Here is a 22,114-nt window from a genome sequence, read left to right on the forward strand (position 1 = left end):
TCTGGCTAGGAATTTTTTGGCCAGGTCGTCAAAGTTTGAGATGGACTTTGGAGGTAGGTTGTCGAACCATCTGATTGCTGTCTTCGTGAGAGTTGTTGGAAAAGCTTTGCAATGAACGGCGTCTGAGGCGTCGGTGAGGTACATTCTGCTTCTGAAATTGCTGAGATGATGGTTGGGATCTGTGGTGCCATCATACAAAATCATATCCGGGAGTTTGAAGTCTTTTGGAATTTTGGTTTTCATGATCTCCTTGGTGAATGGATCTTGTTCTTTGCATGAATTTTCCTCAGGAGTGGTCCGAGGAGCTTTCGATTTGAGATCGGCTTCTAATTGCAGTAGTTTATCTTCCAATTCTCGACGCCGCCGTACCTCTCTTTGTAGATCCTTCCCGATCTCTCGTTGTTATTGGGTTTCTTTTTCAAGTTACTTTAAGCAGTTCTGAAGTGCTTTTATTACCCCCGGATTTGATGAGTTTTTGTCCCCGTTGGATTCCGGAGTATCCTTTAGCGTAGTGTCCGCGTTCTTGTGCGGTGTTCTGTTTTCCAGATCTGAATCGTGGTCGTTGTCATGGCCGTCCGCCATGGTGATGGGATGACTTCCAGGTTCCCCCGCAACGGCGCCAATGTTCCGAGGGTTACCTAAAACTGGAGGTCGATCTCGGATGAGATCTTCTGTACTGGTCGGAGATGGCGTATCTGGCTGGCTGGTGGCGGCCGAAGCTGTTGTGTCCGACTTGTTGGACTTGCTGCACTGCTGATCCTTGGTCACCGGAGGGTGGGGGGTACCTGCAAGAGACTCCGATACTTAAGTTAGCACGGGTATTAAGCAGGTTTTTAGTAGAATCAGAGTATGAGTTATACCTGGATGCTCCAGTGTATTTATAGTAGTTGTAGAGTGACCTTTTTATATAAGATAAGTTAGTTATCTTATCTTATCTTATCTTTTGGCGAGGTCAGCTTATCTTCAATGGAACCGCCCTTATCTCTATAGGCTTGGACTGCCTTTGGATCTGGGTCGTATTCCTTGAGTTGGCCCATTTTTCGGGCTTTCCTGTCGATTTGGCCGAGCTCTTTTAGAAAGAGGTCGGATAGTCTGACCTGAAGAGGTCGGTCGCTTTGTCGCCGATCATCCCGGGTCGGATAGCTCGACCCAGGGTATGAACAATATCCATGAAAAAGAGAAGGTCAGAAAAAAATAATCCAACCTCTACACCAACAAGCAAGGTGAATCAAGCTAATGACAATAAAGAAAAGCTTGTTAGGAGAAATTTATATCAGGGGGCACTAATTTTTACCTCTTCCCCCTTGGAGACATTTCTTTTAACCAACTGGAAGAAGAGGAAGAAAAATTAACAATCAAGTGTCAAGCTAGTGACATTAAAGAAGCGCTTGTTGGGAGGCAACCCGATAATTTCGTATCCTTAGTTACTTTTTGTAGTAGTAGTTTTTCTTACTTATTTTATTTTTATTGAGTTTTTACTATTTTTCTGATCATGCAGCTATTTTATAACAGGAACCTTCAGGCGACACACTATTTCAAAAAAAAAAAACAAACACACGACGCGCAAGCATCGCTGACGCGTACGCGTCATATGTGTGTGCGTGAAAAATAAAAGTGAACAGAGAGTTGAGCAGGAGTGGCACTGAAACTGTGCTGGGCGCATAAGCCGCATCACGCGTACGCGTTCCTAACGCGTGCGCTTCGTTTGCGCAAATGGCCACCCACGCGTGCGTGTCCCTGACGCGTACGCGTGACCCTGCAAATCGGTGTCAATGAGTGTTTGGGCAGAGAGTTGTGCTGGCTTAGGGCTGGAAGTGTGCTAGAGGCACAAAGTTAATCACGCATACGCGTCCTTGACGCGTGCGTGTCGTTTCTTCAAATGGCCTGACGCGCACGCGTCATCTGAAAATTTTGATTCCCAAGCCACGCGAACAGAGAGTTGTGCGTGCGCGCGGCAGCCCTTGCGCGATTCGCACAAACCAAATCCACGCGGACGCATCCCTGACGCGTACGCGTCGCTTGAAAGTTGTGCGATTCGCGCGTACGCGTGCCTGATGCGTACGTGTCGCATGCGATGCCCAAATTAAATCCCTCAGTGCCTGAATTCAAATCGTCCACCCCCAATCCTAATTCTCTCTCGTTCTTTTATCCTTTTATTTTTCTTTCATCTTACTATTTGTTTTTGTTTTCAGTTCTTCTTTGCTTGAGGACAAGCAAACCTTTAAGTTTGGTGTTGTCGCTTCGTTTATGGCTTTTCTGCTTATTTTAGTAGCACCAAAGGAAGATGAATGTTCTTCATGGAGGAATGAGATGGCCACTAGAATAACTGAGGAAGATGAATGTTCTTCATGGAGGAATGAGATGGCCACTAGAATAACTGAGGTGGTTGAGTTCCTTTCATTCTATTTCTCTTCCGCTCTTATTTTGTTGTTTTCTGTTTTCTGTTGTTTTGATTACCTGCATGATCTTTAGTACTTTTTGTTCTTAGAATTAGTTTCATTCTGTTATATGTCTCATGTACCACTCACTGAACTTGAATCCAAAAAGAAAAAGAAAAAGAAGTGATATATTGCATGAGAAATTGAGTTTATATTGAAGAGTAGTCTTATTCACTTACATGTGGTGGTATTTTCTGTGACTCTAAATGCATGATATAAACAGTGCATATTTAAATTTTAATCAAAAAGTGTTAATGTACAAGGAACAGGGATTTAGAGAATTATTATGATTTCTCTGAAATAAACAAAAATTTAATCCTTGAAGCAAAAAAAACAGCAAAAAAAAGGAGAGAGAAGCAAGGTCCAAGGCTCTGAGCATCAATGACTAGGGAGGTCAGACATGATTAAAAGCTCAAAGAGTTGTTTTCCTAGTTACATGCTTGTGGTGTTCTTGTGTCAAGTAATCCTTGAGACAAAACATTTAGAGTCGAAATCAATTGCAATTATAAGAGTATGCCAAAGGCTTTGAGCACCACTGTCTGGGAGTAGCTGAAAGAAAAATTAAAACTCCAAAAAGAGTTTCCTAGTTAAGTGCTTGTGGTGTTTCTGTGTCAAGAAAATTTTGAGACAAAACATTTAAAGTCACGGCTAGGCTCAAGGTGCAAAGAACCAAAGAAAAGAAAAAAAATTGATGTGTTCAAGGGTTAAATTAAGCTACAAAAGATTAGAGAATTCATAATATTATCCGGATTCTAATTCCGAATGACACTGACATCCTTCTGATTCAAAGGGGAGTGAGATGCCAAAACTATTCAGAATTACAGTTGTAAACCCCGCTATAAGAAGAGACATGAGCTTAATCAAACTCTCATTCTCATGCAAATTCACATTCTAAGCCTATATTATTTTGGTTGCTTGAGGACAATCAACAATTCAAGTTTGGTGTTGTGATATGTGAGCATCATTCCTACCTTTTCCTAGTGAATTTGCAATTAATTTGTTAAGTTTTATCGAGAAATAATTATCTTTTAGCCACTATGGATGCTACTTTGAGTCGTTTGCAATTATATTTATTTTAGGTAGCATTCAGATGGATTTGATGGAGTTTCTGCAGAAAAAGAGAAGAAACTAAGGAGCTGACCAGCGAGGAATGACGCGTACGCGTGCCTGACGTGTACGCGTGAAAAGCGAATTTGCTTAGCGATGCGTGCGCATATCTGACGCGTGCGCGTATTTGATGCGTGCGTGTGACTCGCAGAAAGGACCATCGACGCGTACGCGTGACTGACGCGTATGCGTGACATGTGCCACGTGCAGAAAACGTAGAAAAAACGCTGGGCGTGATTTCTAGGCTTTTTTGATCTAGTTTCCAGCCCATAAAACACAGATTAGAAGCTACAGAAAAGACAAAACAAGTGGTCCCCACCCATCAACTGAAGACTTGTTAATTAATTCTAATTTAGATTTAAATATTATTTTAAAATAGAAAAAGATATTATTTAGTTTTAAAAATTAGATTTTAAATTTATTAGGATTAGATATAAAAAGGATTCCAATTAGTTAATTTTTCAATCCATCTCAGAACACAACATTATTCCATTCCAATTTACAATCCTTATTTTTCTCTGAACCATGAGCAACTAAACCTCCACTGTTAAGGTTAGGAGCTCTTTCTATTTGTATGGATTGATTTTATTGCTTTTTCTATTTTAATTCATGTATGGATTTATAATTTAAGAATTATTTTTGCTCTTTATCTTATGAATTTGGGTGGAACGGAAGTATGACCCTCTTTCTATTTGAGTTCTTGTATAACTTGGAAAAGTTCTTTACTTGAACAACAGCTTGAAAACATATTCTCCTAAATTTTAATTATCTGGATTTAATGGGATACGTGACATATAATCCTTTTATTTTTGGGTAATTAGATTTTTTGTGGCATATAAACTGGAATTTGATCATGCAGCTTCTAATTGGAATTAATTGACCAAGAAATTGGCAGTTAATGAATTTTAGAAGAGACTAGAAAGGTCTAAGGAATTAGGATCTAGTCACATATAGTTTGCCATGAATTAAATCTTACATGATTAAAATAAATTAATAAGAAAAGTCAATCCGGAAAATAGATAACTCTGAAGTCTTAACTGTTTCTCAATATTTTATTCCCAACTTATTCACCTGCCTATCTTCAAACATCTAAATTTATTAATTAATGCTTTTGAACTCTCAAACACTATTTTCTATTTGCCTAACTAAGTAATTTAATTAACCATTGTTGCTTAGTCCTTCAATCCTCGTGGGATCGACCCTCACTCACCTGAGGTATTACTTGGTACGACCCGGTGCACTTGCTAGTTAGTTTGTGGGTTATAAATTCCGCACCAGGTATCTTCAAACTGTATAAGTCCTCTTTTAAGGACTTTAAAGAGATGTATCTGAAAATTAGGAGTGTGGAAAAAGATTTTCCATTTTATATGGACGAATATTTGGCCGAGAGGTATCCATTGTGGTGGTGCTCGGAACCTCAAAACATCCTCGGGGCCGAAGTTAGTAGTCCGAGGAATGTTTGTATAATTGAGTTTCTGGTGGAGGGTATTGATCGGAAAGACTTAATATCAATGTTTGAACTGCTCAAGTGGGAGGAAAATAAAGAGGCTGTGGTAGAGTATATGGGTGAGTTGGTTTGTTATCTTTTTGTTTTTCTGTTTTGAAAGCGCTACTAATCTGCAGTGTTTTATTGTATTTTCAGGAGGTAAGTATCCTGTTGTTTTGGCTGCTTCTCTGAGAACTCGTTTTAAAAATTAAAACCTGGAAAAAGAAGTTTCGTCGTCTGTTCCGAGGGTTACCTGAAACTGGAGGTCGATCTCGGATGAGATCTTCCGTACTGGTCGGAGACGACGTGTCCGGCTGGCTGGTGGCGGCCGGAGCTGTTGTGTGCGACTTATTGGACTTGCTGCACTGCTGATCCTTGGCCACCGGAAGGTGGGGGGTACCTGCAAGAGACTCCGATGCTTAAGTTAGCACGGGTATTAAGCAGGTTTTATGTCGAATCAGAGTATGAGTTATACCTGGGTGCTCCAGTGTATTTATAGTAGTGTGGGCTAACCTTTCTGATAAGATAAGTTAGTTATCTTATCTTATCTTATCTTTATCTTGAGTGAAGTCAGCTTATCTTCAAGGGAACCGCCTTTATCTCTGTAGGCTTGAACTGCCTTTGGATTTGGGTCGTGTTCCTCCATTTGGGCCCTTTACTGGGCTCTCCTGTCGATTCGGCAGATCTCTTTAAGAAGAGGTCGGATAGTCGGACCTGAAGAGGTTAGTCGTTTTGCCACCAATCATCCCGGGTCGGACAGTTCGACCCAGGGTATGAACAGTGCCCCTGCTTGAGCTCGGTCTTCTTTTTGAGGTCGAGTTCTTGACTTCGGTCCTTCTCTAATGAAGCCGAACTCAAGCATTTTGTCGATTTCCTTTCTAGAAGCTTTTGAATGTAAAACGTTTTTCCTCTAAAAGCGCGCGCTTTTATATCGACGCTGTTGTGGGAATGCAAGCGGTTTTAATATCCGCATTTAATTGGCATTTAATTGCCCCGTTTCCCCTAACTTCTCTATTTTTTTTGAATTTTTTGCACTCAGGAAAGCGGTTTCTCTCCTTCGCCCTTTTCGTAACTTCTTCACATTTCTTCTTTCACTCTCTCGCTTTCTGTCTTTCGCTTGCGCTTCTGCTTTCGTCGCTTGGCGTTTTTTCTGGGCAGCCTTTGTCTCTGCGCTTCCACTCTTCCTCGCAGCTTCTTCCGTCTCCAGGTTAGTCCCATTTCGTATTTTCCTCGTTTGTTTTTGTCTTTGCGATGGGGTTTTCCTTTTGATCTTCTTTTTGGAGAAAGTTTGGATCTTTCCGTTTTTTATCATGCTTAGCTTATTGCATGCTCTGGAATTTCTTTATTTTTTGGTGCGAATCTTTTTCTTGTTGCTTGACCCTTTTTCTTTTGCATGTTGCCGCCGTTTCTGTTTGTGCCTTGGCTGATGATTTTTTAGTCGATTTCAAAAGAAAGTTTGCGCCTTTGCTGCTTGGTCTTTTTTGACATTTCTGATATACTGTAGAAGTAGTGTTTTTTGCTGGTAAACTATAGAAGTGTGGTCCTTTGCGTTTTTACTTCCTTTGTTTTCTTTCTGGATTTTATTTTGACGAGTGCTGGGATGTAAGCCGTAGAAATAACTTGAAAACCTTGCTTGTTTACTGCCTCCAAGGGATGCCCCAAGGCCTTTGTCTTGAGTCTTGGGGTTTTCCCTTTTTGTTTATCCGCCCGTCGAGATGTTTTGCCCTCTGTCCGAGATGTTTTTGTGTAATCCATTCTTCCTTTCTTTTTGTAGGATTTAGTTGACCTCATGTCTTCCCGAAATAACGTAACAGAAATGCCTTCCCAGGTTCCCGCGGGTATGGCTGATTGGGTGGACTCCATGGTTCTTATGTGTGTCTCGCTGGTTGATTCCAAATTTTGTACTCAGCTTAGGCAGTTTCACAGTGTCTGTAGTAATTCTGGTGATGAGAAGAATTATGAACTTGTCCCTCCCTCTTCTGACGAGAGAGTTTGTTTTTCGACTCGAGTTGTTGACAATCGCCCCTTCTTTTATGCTTACGATTTTTTCTTTGGTCAACTGGGTATTACTCTTCCTTTTACTCCATTTGAAACCGACTTGTTATGGTCTTGTAATGTTGCCCCTTCTCAACTTCACCCCAACTCATGGGGTTTTATAAAAATTTTCCAGTTGCTGTGCGATGGTTTTGGTATTCCTGCTTCCCAATCTCTCTTTTTCTATTTGTTTGTTTTGACTAAGCCCGGTGTGGTAAAAAAGAAGTCAGCTTGGGTCTCCTTTCGTTCTACCCAAGGAAAGAAAGTTTTTTCCATGTTTGACGAGTCGTTCCGTGACTTTAAGAACTACTTTTTCAAGGTCCGAGCTGTTGAAGGAGCTCGACCCTTTTTTCTGGATGAAAACGACGAACCTGCCTTTCCCTTGGAATGGCAAAAAGACGTGAGGGTCTCCCGGTATTCGTGGGAGATGTTGGATGAGGCTGAGCGGGCCTTTGTGACTATCTTGGAAGAACGCTGGGGTCAACCTCCCCATCTTGACACAAAGAAATTCGTAACCAATCCTTCTCTTCTTCAATCTGAACTGGGTATCTTGTGTTTCTTTTATGATTTTGTTTATGTGGCTTGTAACTGTCTTTTCCGACTTGTCCGATTTGTAGCTGAGTTTTCTGTTTTGTTTTGCAGAGGCAATGAAGAATAATGAATCCATGAAAGCTTATAAGATGGCGTAGAGGGCGACTGCTGCCAGAAATGCTGCTGCCCAGGCGGCTGGGGAGGGATCTTCCCAAGTGCGCGGGAAGCCATCGGTGCAGAGTTCTGCCGGGGTGAAGAAGGTGATCCCTACTCCCCGAGTTCGTTTGGCAGATCCTCACGTCACCTCTGCTGCCCCTTCTGTTGATCCTCCCAATAAAAAACAAAAGACTGCTGAGCCTTTTGACCTCGATGCTCCTGATTTTAATGCTATTGAATTCGTGGATCAACAAATCAGCCCCTACGGTGCTCTTTCCATGGACGATGTGTCCATCCTTCATCACTTGGATTTTGTGGCTCGAAATCATGTTAAGATGGCGTACATGTCGGCTGCCATATATCGGACTGCTCAGAATCTCCCTCTCCATGCTACCAAGGCATTTATGGAAGAGGCGAAACAAGAATTCGACCGGATGAAGGGATTGAAGGAGGAGCTTGAGGTGAAGGTGGCTAAGCTGGAAAAAGACTTGGAGAACGAGAAGGCGAGTTCTGAAGCGCTGGTTTCTTCTTTGAGGTTGGATGAAGACGCAGCCTTGATGCATAAGGATAGCTATGTTACATCCTATAGGGAGGGGAGGCGCCTGAGAGAGGAGCTTGACAATGCCCAGGAAGACTATGCTGAGCTCCAAGGTCATCTTGTTGGCAGCGTGACTGCTGCTTATGAGAACTTGAGAGAACAAGTTCGAATCATTGCTCCCGAGGCCGATCTTACCCTCTTTAGCTTGGATAATGTTGTCAGGGATGGCAAGATTGTCCCTGATGATGAGGGTGATGACGATGAGGTGGTTCCTCCCCCTGTGTTTTCTACCAAGGTGCCGACTTCTTCCACTCCTCCAGTTGGGCCCAAGTTGGATTACCAGATCCTGAACCGGGAGGATGGTACTGTAGATGCGGTGCCGATTCAGACTCGCCCCCTCTCCTTGTTTTGACGTAGTCAAGAAGGCTCCTGATGCTGCCGAGAAGGCTTCTGATGCTTGTTGATCTTTTTCTTTAAAGTAGTTGGCCCGGCTTGTGGGCGTTTGGAAACTTTTTATTTGATTGCTGACATTTCTTAGTTGCTTTTCTAGCAACTTTTTATTTTTGAAAAACAAACAATTAGCTTGCCGTCTTTTGGATAGTAAGTGTTGGTGGCCTTTCGAGGCCTTATGACTCTGTGAAGAACAGGTTTTTTGGCTAGGCTTCCTTCTGCCAATGCTGACATCTTGCAGCCCGACCTCCTTGGGTTTTTGTTGTGTAGCTTGAATCTCCGTAGTTATAGGGGTCTGACTTGTTTGGTTTTCTCGCTTTGTGTGTGTTCTTTAGCGTTTTGTAACCAATTTCTTTGCGTTGGTCCCCTGCTAAACTCTTGGACCTTTGTCAGGTCTCTTTTGGGGATTACTTTTTACGATCTTCTCGTTTGTAGGAGATCGACTTCGTTAGGTTGACCTTTTCCAGGTTATTTTCGTAATCCTCTTTCTTGGACCTTTGTTAGGTCTCTTTCAGGGATTACTTTCAGTAGTAGGAGTCCGACTTGGTTGTATCGGTCTCCTTTAAGTTATTCTTTTGTAATCCTCTTTCTTGGACCTTTGTCAGGTCTCTTTTAGGGATTACTTTTATAACTTGTTTGTAGGAGATCGACTTCGTTAGGTCGACCTTTTTCCAGGTTATTTTTGTAATCCTCTTTCTTGGACCTTTGTTAGGTCTCTTTTAGGGATTACTTTCAGTAGTAGGAGTCCGACTTGGTTATATCGGTCTCCTTTAAGTTATTTTCGTAATCCTCTTTCTTGGACCTTTTGTTAGGTCTCTTTCAGGGATTACTTTCAGTAGTAGGAGTCCGACTTGGTTATATCGGTCTCCTTTAAGTTATTTTTGTAATCCTCTTTCTTGGATCTTTGTCAGATCTCTTTCAGGGATTACTTTTATAACTTTTTAGTAGTAGGAGTCCGACTTCATTATATCGGTCTCCTTTAAGTTATTTGTAGTCCTCTTTCTTGGATCCTTGTCAGATCTCTTTCAGGGACTACTTTGATAACTTTCCATTTTGGGCTGACTTTGTCATGTCGAGCCCTTCTAAGTTAAAGTAATCATCTTTAATAGGGTTGGCCAGACCTCTTTCCAGGGTTTACTTATAACTTGTGTTGACTTGGTCCGACTTCTCAACGTCGGCCAGTCTTTAAGTTATTATTTTAGCAATCCGTAAGACCTCGTCAGGTTCTTTTTTAGATCACTTTCGATAACTTCTTATATTATTCTGTGTTCATCTTTTCCAATTTTTAGAAAGTGGTTGTCATCTCTAGATCGTCCTTTGGGTGAATCGCGTTTTCACCTTTATCGGACGGTTGTCTTTATCGTGATCGTGCAGTGAAATTATTTTCCACTTTCTGCCGATCTGTTGCTTTATAATCGGACGATGAATGCTTCAGATTAATGTGACTTGAAATCTTTGTAGAGTATCTAAAATATATTTTATTTAAAGGAAAAGTGCAAATATATACATATGGGATTGTCTGAGTCTCAACTTGGTGCCTCGTTAAAAAACCTTTTCAGGAAAAAGAGTGCATCCAATGATGAGATCTTTTATCTTTTCTAACTGCAGTACCTTCTGAGGTTGCAGGCGTGCCATGACCTGGGAAGCTCTCGTCCATCGAGTTCAGACAGTCTGTAGTAGCCCTTTCCAAGTACTTCTACAACTCGGTAGGGTCCTTTCCAGTTTGCTGCCAGCTTTCCCTCTCCTAGTCGAGTTGTTCCAATATCATTTCGGATTAGGATGAGATCATTTTCTATGAAACTTCTCGACACTATCTTTTGATTATATCTGGAAGCCATTCGGCATTTTAGAGCTTCTTCCCTGATCTGAGCTCTTTCTTGGATTTCGGGTAACAAGTCGAGCTCTTCTCTCTGAAGTTGGAAGTTTGCTTCCTCATTGTAGTGAACTATTCTGGGCGACCCTTCCTCAATCTCTATTGGAATCATCGCCTCTGTTCCATATGCTAATCGGAAGGGGGATTCCTTCGTGGTGGAATGTGGCGTTGTTCGATATGCCCACAGGACCTGTGGGAGCTCTTCTGCCCAGGCTCCCTTTGCATCTTGTAATCTCCGTTTTAATCCGGCCAATATGACTTTGTTAGCAGCTTCGGCCTGCCCATTGGCTTGTGGATGTTCGACGGAGGTGTACTGGTGCTTTATATTCAAGTCGGCTACTAGTTTTCTAAAGTCTGCATCTGTGAATTGGGTGCCATTGTCTGTGGTTATTGAATATGGAACCCCGAATCTTGTGACAATGTTTCGATATAAGAATTTCCGACTTCTTTGAGCGGTGGCATTGGCTAGGGGCTCTGCCTCGATTCACTTTGTAAAGTAATCTACTCCCACTATGAGAAATTTAACTTGTCCTGATCCCTAGTGTGGGAAGGGGCCGAGAAGATCGAGTCCCCATTTTGCAAACGGCTAAGGCGAAGTCACGCTGATGAGCTCTTCTGGCGGGGCGATGTGAAAGTTGGCATGTTTTTGACATGGTGGACATGTCTTTACAAATTCTGTGGCTTCTTTCTGTAGAGTTGGCCAATAAAATCCCGCCCGGAGTACTTTTTTGGCGAGAGCTCGTGCTCCGAGATGATTGCCACAAATGCCGCCGTGTATTTCTTCTAGCACTTCCCTTGTGTTGGAGGTCGGCACGCATTTTAGTAAAGGTATTGAGATTCCTCTTTTATACAGGATGTTGTTTATGATGGTATAGTATTGTGCCTCCCTTTTTAACTTCTTTGCCTCCTTTTCTTCTGCGGGGAGTGTTCCTTCTTTGAGGTAGTTGATTATGGGGGTCATCCATCCTTGGTCCTGACTTGTTATGGCCAGGACTTTTTCCTCTTCCGAGATTGACGGGTTTTGAAACATTTCCTGGATGAGGCTTCTATTGTTGCCCCCTGGTTTGGTGCTGGCTAGTTTTGAGAGTGCATCAGCTCGGGCATTTTGTTCGCAGGGTATGTGGCAGATCTTATATTCCCCGATTTGTCCGAGTAGTTCCTTGGTTTTATCCAAATATTTTTTCATGGTGGGGTCTTTGGCTTGGTAGCTCCCTGTTATTTGTGATGTGACCACTTGTGAATCGCTGTAAATGTTGAGTTTTTGAGCTCCGACCTCTTTAGCCAGCTTCAAACCAGCTAATAATGCTTCATATTCTGCTTGGTTATTGGAGGCCGGGAACCCGAACTTGAGGGAGAGCTCAACTTGGGTTCCTTGGTTGCTTTCTATTATCATGCCTGCGCCGCTTCCAGTTTTATTTGAGGAACCGTCCACGTAGAGATTCCATTCTGTGGGAGTTTCCAGGGTATCTGTGAATTCTGCGATGAAGTCGGCCAGATACTGTGATTTGATGGCCGTCCGAGCTTCATATTGGAGGTCGAATTCTGACAACTCGACTGTCCATTGTAGAATTCTGCCTGCTAAATCTATTTTCTGCAATATTCCTTTTATGGGCTGGTTAGTTCTAACCTTAATGGTGTGAGCCTAGAAGTACGGGCGGAGTCGTCGAGATGTTAGGATGAGAGTATAGGCAAATTTTTCTATTTTCTGGTAGTTCAGCTCGGATCCTTGTAGTGCTTTGCTAATGAAGTAGACAGGTTGTTGCCCATTTTCGTCTTCTCTGACTAGTGCTGAGGCTATCGCCCGACTTCCTACTGCGAGATATAATATGAGTGGTTCTCCTTCTCGTGGTCGAGATAGGATAGGTGGCCGTTCTAAGAACTCCTTGAAGTCTTGGAAAGCTTGCTCACATTCTGTCGTCCATTCGAACTGTTTTCCCTTTCTTAAAGTAGCATAGAAGGGGAGAGATCTTATCGCAGCTCCTGCTAAGAATCGGGATAGGGCGGCCAATCTCCCGTTGAGTTGTTGTACTTTTTTGACACAGGTTGGGCTCTTCATGTTGAGTATAGCTTGACATTTGTCTGGATTTGCTTCAATTCCCCTTTGTGTGAGCATGAAACCCAAGAATTTACCTGCTTCGACTGCGAAGGTGCATTTTGCGGGGTTGAGTCGCATGTTATGCTTCCTTATAGTGTCAAACACTTGAGCCAGGTCGGACAATAATGTATCTTCGCTTTGTGTTTTTATCAACATGTCGTCCACATAGACTTCCATGATTTTTCCGATGTGATCTGAGAAGACTTTATTCATTAGCCTTTGATAAGTAGCTCCCGCGTTCTTGAGACTGAAAGGCATCACGATGTAGCAGTAGTTCGCCTTTGGTGTTAAGAACGAGGTCTTTTCTTGATCTGGTGGATACATGGGGATTTGGTTGTATCCCGAATAAGCGTCCATAAACGAGAGGTATCTATATCTGGATGAAGCATCTACCAGAGCGTCAATACTTGGGAGTGGGTATGGATCTTTTGGGCAGGCTTTGTTGAGATCGGTGGAATCGGTACACATGCGCCACTTCCCGTTTGATTTTTTCACCAAGACGACGTTGGCTAGCCATAGTGGGTACTTGACTTCTCTTATGAATCCTGCCTCCAGTAACGTTTGTACTTGTTCTTCCACAGTTTGGGATCGTTCTGGTCCGAGTTTTCTTCGCTTCTGCTGCACCGGCCGAGATCCTGGATAGACCGCCAACTTGTGGCACATTAGCTTAGGGTCTATGCCTGGCATGTCTGCGGCTTTCCATGCGAAGAGGTCGACATTATCTCGTAAGAATTGTATCAGTAATTCCTTTGAATCTCTTCTTAGGACCGTGCCGATATTAGTCATTTTGTCCGAGGTGTCTCCAATCTGAACCTTCTCTATCTCACTTTCTGGGTGCGGACAGAGTTCTTCTCGACGCTGAGCTCCGCCAAGCTCAATTGTATAAAACTCTTCTCCTCTGCCTTTGAGGTTTAAGCTCTCGTTATAACAGCGACGTGCCATCTTTTGATTTGCTTTTATCGTGGCTATCCCCTCTGCAGTTGGGAATTTCATGCATAGATGCGGAGTCGAGACTATTGCGCCGAGTTGATTGAGTGTTGTCCGACCTATGAGAGCATTGTAGGCCGAACTTACGTCGACCACAATGTAGTCTATTTTGAGGGTCCTAGATTGGTTCCCTTTTCCAAAAGTAGTGTGTAGCGATACGTATCCCAGCGGTTGTATCGGAGTATCTCCTAGTCCAAACAGATTGTTCGGGTATGCTCTAAGTTCCTTTTCGTCTAAACCGAGCTTGTCGAAGGCTGTTTTGAATAAGATGTCGGCAGAACTCCCTTGGTCTACTAGTGTGCGGTGTAGATTGGCGTTTGCCAGTATAATAGTGATGACCATGGGATCGTCATGTCCCGAGATGATGCCGGATGCGTCCTCTTTAGTAAATGTTATCGCCGGGATGTCGGGTGCTTCCTCCTTTCCCTCAACATGATATACTTCTTTCAGATATCTCTTTCGGGATGATTTGGAGATCCCACCTCCTGCGAATCCGCCGTGTATCATGTGGACGTGTCTTTCTAGTGTCCGAGGTGACCGTTCAGCTCGTCCATCATCTTCGTCTCTCCGTCTTTTTCTTTGGTCATCGTCCCAGGTGGCCAGAAATCGATCTAATTTTCCTTCTCTTACCAATTTTTCTATGATATTTTTCAAGTCAAAGCACTCATTGGTAGAGTGCCCTCGAATTCGATGGTATTCACAATATTCCTTCCGGTTTCCTCTTCTCCTTTTGCCTTTGAGTGGCCGCGCTGGGGGGATTTTTTCTGTATGGCAGACTTCTTTGTACACGTCGACCAGGGATGCTTTGAGAGGAGTGTAGTTGTGGTATTTTTTGATTTTCTCACCCTATCAATCTTCTTTCCTTTTGGAGTCCTTATCTTTGTCTCGGTAGGAGCCCCAGATTTTGAGATTTCTCCCAGCCGAGCGTTCTCTTCCATGTTGATGTATTTTTCTGCTCGCTCCTAGACTTCGTCTAAGGAGGTAGGATACTTTTTTGATATAGATTGGCTGAAAGGTGCCTATCGTAAGCCATTGATAAGTCCCATGATGGCGGCCTCTGTTGGTAAACTTTGTATGTCCATGCATGTTTTGTTGAATCTTTCCATGTAGTTGCGGAGGCTCTCCCGATCTCCTTGCTTGATCCCTAGTAAGCTGGGTGCGTGCTTGGCCTTATCTTTCTGGATGGAGAATCTGGCCAGGAACTTTTTGGCCAGGTCGTCGAAGTTTGAGATGAACTTCGGAGGTAAGTTGTCGAACCATCTGATCGCCGTTTTCGTGAGAGTTGTTGGAAAAGCTTTGCAGCGAACGGCATCTGAGGCATCGGTAAGGTACATTCTGCTTCTGAATTTGCTGAGATGATGGTTGGGATCTGTAGTGCCATCATACAAAACCATATCCGAGAGCTTGAAATCCTTTGGGATTTTGGTCTTCATGATTTCCCTGGTGAATAAATCCTGTTCTTTGCGTGAATTTTTCTCAGGAGTGGTCCGAGGAGCTTTTGATTTGAGGTCGGACTCTAATTGCTGTAGTTTTTCTTCTAGTTCTCGACGTCGCCGTACCTCTCTTTGTAGATCCTTTCCGATCTCCCGTTGTTGCTGGGTTTCTTTCTCAAGTTGCTTTAAGCGATCTTGGAGTGCTTCCATGGCTCCCGGATTTGGTGAGTTTTTGTCTCCGTTGGATTTCGAAGTATCCTTTAGCGTAGTGTCCGCGTTCTTGTGCGGTGTTCTATTCTCTAGATCCGAGTCGTGGTCGTTGTCATGGCCGTCCGCCATGGTTTTGGGATGACTTTCAGGTTCCCCGACAACGGCGCCAATGTTCCGAGGGTTACCTGAAACTGGAGGTCGATCTCGGATGAGATCTTCTGTACTGGTCGGAGACGACGTGTCCGGCTGGCTGGTGGCGGCCGAAGCTGTTGTGTCCGACTTATTGGACTTGCTGCACTGCTGATCCTTGGCCACCGGAAGGTGGGGGGTACCTGCAAGAGACTCCGATGCTTAAGTTAGCACGGGTATTAAGCAGGTTTTATGTCGAATCAGAGTATGAGTTATACCTGGGTGCTCCAGTGTATTTATAGTAGTGTGGGCTGACCTTTCTGATAAGATAAGTTAGTTATCTTATCTTATCTTATCTTTATCTTGAGTGAAGTCAGCTTATCTTCAAGGGAACCGCCTTTATCTCTGTAGGCTTGAACTGCCTTTGGATTTGGGTCGTGTTCCTCCATTTGGGCCCTTTACTGGGCTCTCCTGTCGATTTGGCCGATCTCTTTAAGAATAGGTCGGATAGTCAGACCTGAAGAGGTTAGTCGTTTTGCCACCAATCATCCCGGGTCGGACAGTTCGACCCAGGGTATGAACATCGTCAAATAAGGAAAAAATCACTGTGGTTGTAGAAGTTAGTCAACCCGTCTCGCGACGGAGGAAGGTTATACTGAAGAAAAGGAAAACTGATGTTCTGGATTTGTCTGAAGAGTCCAGCCAAATGGACAATGAGGTTTCTTTAGAAGAAATCCATGTGTTTATGTTGAATAAGAAGAAACTGCATGAAGCGTCCGAGCATAGTGATGGCCTATCGGTCTGGGGGAGGGATTTTCCTTACATGGCTGTGGTGGACGAAGTTTGTCAATCATCGGCCGACGTGTCCCTGGCGAATGAAGTTGGTGAAATTTCTATTGGGAAATATATGCAGGTAAGCTCGGAAAGCATACTGTTTTTACTGAACTTGTGTATTTGTTGCTATTTTCATGGTTGTTTGGATATCCTATAGGTAGTTGGTCTGCGAATGGCAAGTTTGGGTCGCAGCCAGGAGTTGAAGCATAAGAAGTTGGGGGTGCAGAAGGAAGATTATGGATTGTTGAAAGATAAGTTGGCTTAGAGTAAGAATACGGTTGCTGAGCTGCACTCCAAGTTAGCTGAGACTGAAAAACAGCTAAAAGAGATGAAAGATAATTATTCTAAGGATGTGGAGGATTAAAAGAAGAAGGAGGATAATTTGGCAAGTATGGAAACTCGACTGATTGAAGTAACTGCTCAACTGAAAGAAATGGAAAAGAAAAGGGAAAATGAGATTTTGGACTCATTTGTGGAGGGTTTTGAAAGAGCGTCCCTTCAGGTGAAGTTTCTAGCGCCTGAAGTGGATTTGTCTGAGATGGATCCTGGAAAAATCATCCGGGATGGAAAGATGGTCGAAGATGATGGTTTTGCCGAGGATGAAGCTGAAAATGTTTAGCATTTTCTGAAAGTGTATTTGTTTTTTTGTGGAATTTATAATGCTCTATTTTTTAGAGCTTTTTTTAACTTTTGAAGATGTTTTTATGTCATTGCAGCCTGAAGGGGCAATACATTTTGATTATAAAGATAGAATGATTAGCTTTTTGATAAACTGGTTGGTTGATGTTTGTTTAGAGAATATCTTTTTACCTCTTTGGTTCTGAGGTATTAAGAAGGCGTTTGATTGATTGATAGGAATTTCTGTTTAAGATATTCTTTGTTTGTTGAATGAATGGATTGCTGACCATAGGCAAGTTGGAGTTTGTACAAGCGAAGGCACTTGTTGTGTGAATTGAGATCGGATTGATAAAAAATAAAGTCGGTAGAGAGTTAATTTGTAAAATTGAAACAAACTACTGATCATATACAATTAATTGATAAACCTTCGGTTACAAAGGTGCAAGTAGGCTAGCTTCGTTAAAACCTCTCTAAACAAAATATTTTTGGGAAAAATCTTGGCAGTAGGAAAAAGAGTACAAGCATGTCACTGACTTTCAACTATAGAACTTCTTTAAGGAGGAAACATTCCAGGTGTTAGGTAGAGTTGTACCGTTTACTGATTCTAGTTTGTATGCGCCATTGCCGAGGACTTCTATAATTTGGTATGGACCGTCCCAATTTGCAGCGAGTTTTCCATGTGCTGATGGCTTCCAATCAGTTTCTGTCTTTTGAAGTACTAAGTCTCCTTTCTGAAATGATCGGCTTTTAACCGACTTATTGTGTCTCCGAGCTATGACTTGTTGTGTCGCACGTTGTCGGAGTGTTGCAATATCCTTGATTTTCTCGATGATATCTAACTCGGCTCGCCGAGCTTCATCGTGGTTAGTGACTTGTGTTCTGATAAAATTTTGCGAGATTTCCAATGGTATCATGGCCTCAGAGCCGTATACAAGTCAGAATGGGGTCTCTTTTGTGGACGATTGGGGTGTGGTATTATATCCCCAAAGGATCTCCAGTATAAGCTCGGCCCAAAGTCCTTTGGCATCATCTAACTTTTTCTTTAGGGCATGCAATATCACCTTATTTCCTGCTTCTGCCAATCCGTTTGTTTGAGGATGTTCAACGGAAGCGAAGTGATGGTTGATTTTAAGATTTTGCAAAAAAAGATGTAAATTTCTGATCGACAAATTGGTGACCATTGTCAGTAATGATATGCCGAGGAATGCCAAAGCGGCAAATAATGTTTTTCTAGACGAAAGAGATCATTTGCTGGGATGTAATCTTAGCTAAGGGTTGGGCTTCAACCCACTTTGAAAAATAATCAATTGCAACAACGAGAAATTTTACCTGTCCCAGTGCCATTGGGAATGGACCGAGGATATCGAGCCCCCAGTGGTTGAAGGGCCAACTGACATAGATGCTCGGCTGGAATGTGTATGAGCAGTGCGTGCTTTTGGCAGTTTTCACATGTCCAAACCTTATTGTGGCTATCTTGTTTTAAGGTTGGCCAAAAGAAACTAGCACGGAGGACTTTTGAAGCTAAACTCCGAGCTCCAGTATGTGTTCCACAAATTCCCTCGTAAGCTTCGGATAGTGCTAACTCGGCTTCAGCTTTGGAGAGGCATTTTAATAATGGGCGAGAATATCCTCGCCTATATAAAGAGCTGTTGAGTAATGTAAAAAAGGACGCTTGTCGTCGGAACCTCTTTGCATTCTCGACACTGTCTGGTATATCACTTGTTTGCAAATAATATATAAAAGAGCTTTGCCAATCCTGTTCCTGTGTGACACTTAAAACATCTGTTAGAGTAACAATTGGAGTGGTTATAGTGGACTGATGTAATATAGATAGATGAGATTGTGTACTGCCGAGTTTAGATAAAATGTCAGCCCTATGGTTCTGATCTCGTGGTATATGTTGTATTTCGAACTTCGTAAATTTGGAACTCAAATGGTTTACTAACAATAAGTACTTAGAAAGCAAAGGATCTTCAACCTGAAAAAGGTCGTTTACCTGCTGTACTACCAATAGTGAATCACAGTATACCTTTATGGCTGATATATAAAGATCTAAACAGAGTCGGAGTCCGGCAACCAGGGCTTCATACTCAGATTGGTTATTACTGGCTTTAAAGGAGAGGTGAAGTGAATGTTCCAGAATCAAACCATCGTCACCCTCGAGCCGGATTCCTGCACCACACCCTTGAGTGTTTGATGAACCATCGACATACAATGTCCATTGTACTGTATGGTCATCTTCATTTGGGATCATTAGTTCCGCTATGAAATCGGCAAGGAATTGTGACTTGATCGGACCCTGCGGTTGGTATCTGATGTCAAACTCAGACAATTCGATCGACCACTTAACAAGTCGGCCTGCGATCTCTGGTTTATGCAACACCTGGCGTAATGGGTGGTCGGTCCGAACATGAATGACATGGCTCTGGAAATAAGGTTGGAGCCTTCTTGCCAAAAATACCAATGCTAACGCCAGCTTTTCTATCTTCGGATAGTTGATTTCGGCATGTTGTAGGGTTTTGCTGACGAAATATATTGGATGTTGAACTTTCTTCCTTTCTGTAACAAGAGCAGAGCTTATTGCCCAGTCAGTAACTGACAAATATAAGAATAATTCTTCCCCTTGTAAGGACTTTTGTAAAATTGGCGGTTGCGAGAGAGTTGTTTTTAGAGTATTGAAGGCTCTTTCGCGATCGTCATTCCACTGAAAGATGTTTTTCTTCTTAAGTGTTTGAAAAAAAAAGAAGGGATTTTGATGCTAAACACGGGACAAATCTTGATAGTGCAGCAAGTCTTCCTGTCAGGCGTTGCACCTCCTTTATCGTCTGTGCGCTGGTCATTTCCAGCACTGCTCGGCATTTATTTGGGTTGGCCTCAATACCCCTGCTAGTAAGTAAAAAACCCAAAAACTTACCACCCTGAACGACAAAGGCACATTTTTCAAGGTTCAGGCGCATGTTGTAATGCCGTATTTGACCGAAGATTTCTGTTAGGTCGTCGATATGGTTATTTCCGACCTTTGTCTTGACGACCACATCATCGACGTAGACTTCCATATTTCTACCGATCTGTTTGGCGAAGACTTTGTCCATGAGACGCTGATAAGTTGCCCCTGCATTCTTTAGTCTAAAAGGCATAACTTTATAATAATAATTACCAAATTCAGTAATAAATGTCGTTTTACTTTGATCAGAAGGGTGCATAAGGATCTGATTGTAACCAGAATAGGCGTCCATAAAACTTAAGGTGGCATATCTAGAAGCGTTATCCACCAAAGAATCTATGGACGGCAAAGGGTAAGAATCCTTCGGGCATGCTTTGTTTAAATCAGTGAAGTCGATGCACATGCGCCACTTACCGTTTTGTTTTCTTACCATTACAACGTTGGCGAGCCAGGTAGTGAATCTGATTTCTCTAATAAAGTCGGCGTTGATTAGCTTTTGAGTCTCTTCTAATGACGCCTTCTTGTTTTCATCCCCAGGGTTTCTCTTTTTCTACTATACTGGTTGTACAGAAGGGTTGATTGCCAGTCTATGGGTGATGATTTGTGGGTCGATGCCGGGCATATCAGAAGGTGTCCATGCGAAAAGATCGGCTTGCTCTTGCAGAAAGGCTTGTACTGCGTTTAGTTCTCCTGTGCTTATTGCTGTACCTACATAGGTGTATTTATTAGGATCATTATTGAAATATACTTTTTGTAACTCACCTGTTGGTGTAGGTTGTTTGAGGAATTCGGCTCTGGGGTCTAAGTCGGCGAGAGCCGAGTTGTTGTTGGAGAGGTGGACATTGTTGACCTGAGCTTGTTTTGTACAGTTTGGCAGTCTCATGCTGATGTTATAGCACTGTCGTGCTTCTTGGTGGTTGATGCGTGAGCATCTTTCCTATCTTTTCCTAGTGAATTTACATCTAAATTGTTGAATTTAATAAAGAATTAATTATCTTTTAGCCAATATGGATGCTACTTTGAGTCTTTTGTAATTTTGTTTATTTTAGGTAGCATTCGGCTGGATTTGATGGAGTTTCTGCAGCAAAATAAGCAAAGGAGATGGCAGCGAGGAGCGACATCTGGAAGTATCCATGGCGACGCGTACGCGTGACTGACGCGTACGCGTGATTTGAAGAGTTGCTCAGCGACGCATACGCGTGACCGACGCGTCTGCGTGACTCACGAAAAAAGACCATCGACGCGTACGCGTGACTGACGCGTACGCGTGACATGCGCCACGTGCAGAAAACGCAGAAAAACGCTAGGAGCGATTTATGGGCTGTTTTGACCCAGTTTTCAGCCCAGAAAACACAGATTAGAAGTTGCAGAATGGACGAAACAAGTGGTCCCCAACCATCCATTGAAGACTTGATTATTTAAATTAATTCGAATTTAAATTCAAATTTGAATTCTAGGAGAAGATATTATTTTAATTTTAAAAATTAAATTTTAAATTTATTAAGATTAGTTATAAAAGGGAGAAACTTTCCTTCCTTTAAGGAGGTTCGGGGGAGGATCCCATTCCCATTTACAATTTACAATCCTTATTTTCTCTGAACCATGAGCAACTAATCCTCCACTGTTAAGGTTAGGAGCTCTGTCTATTTGTATGGATTGATTTTATTGCTTTTTCTATTTTAATTTATGCATGGATTTATAATTTAAGAATTGTTTTCGCTCTTTATCTTATGAATTTGGGTGGAACGGAAGTATGACCCTCTTTCTATTTGAGTTCTTGTATAACTTGGAAAAGCTCTTTACTTGAACAATAGCTTGAAAACATATTCTCCTAAATTTTAATTATCTGGATTTAACGGGATACGTGACATATAATCCTTTTATTTTTGGGTAATTAGAATTTTTGTGGCATATAAACTGGAATTTGATCATGTAGCTTCTAATTGGAATTAATTAACCAAGGAATTGGCAGTTAATGAATTTTAGAGGAGACTAAAAAGGTCTAAGGAATTAGGGTCTAGTCACAAATAGTTTGCCATAAATTAAATCCTACATGATTAAAATAGTTAGTAAGAAAAGTTAATCAAGAAAAATAGATAACTCTGAAACCTTAACTATTTTCTCCATATTTTATTCCCAACATTTTTACTTACCTTTCTTCAATATTCTTTATATTGTTTAATGTCTTTTTGAATACCAAAACACTCTTTTCTGTTTGTCTAACTAATCCTATCAAACTTGTTGCTTAATC

Source organism: Arachis hypogaea, chromosome 20 (genome assembly GCF_003086295.3).
Source record: "Arachis hypogaea cultivar Tifrunner chromosome 20, arahy.Tifrunner.gnm2.J5K5, whole genome shotgun sequence".
Lineage (NCBI taxonomy): Eukaryota > Viridiplantae > Streptophyta > Magnoliopsida > Fabales > Fabaceae > Arachis > Arachis hypogaea.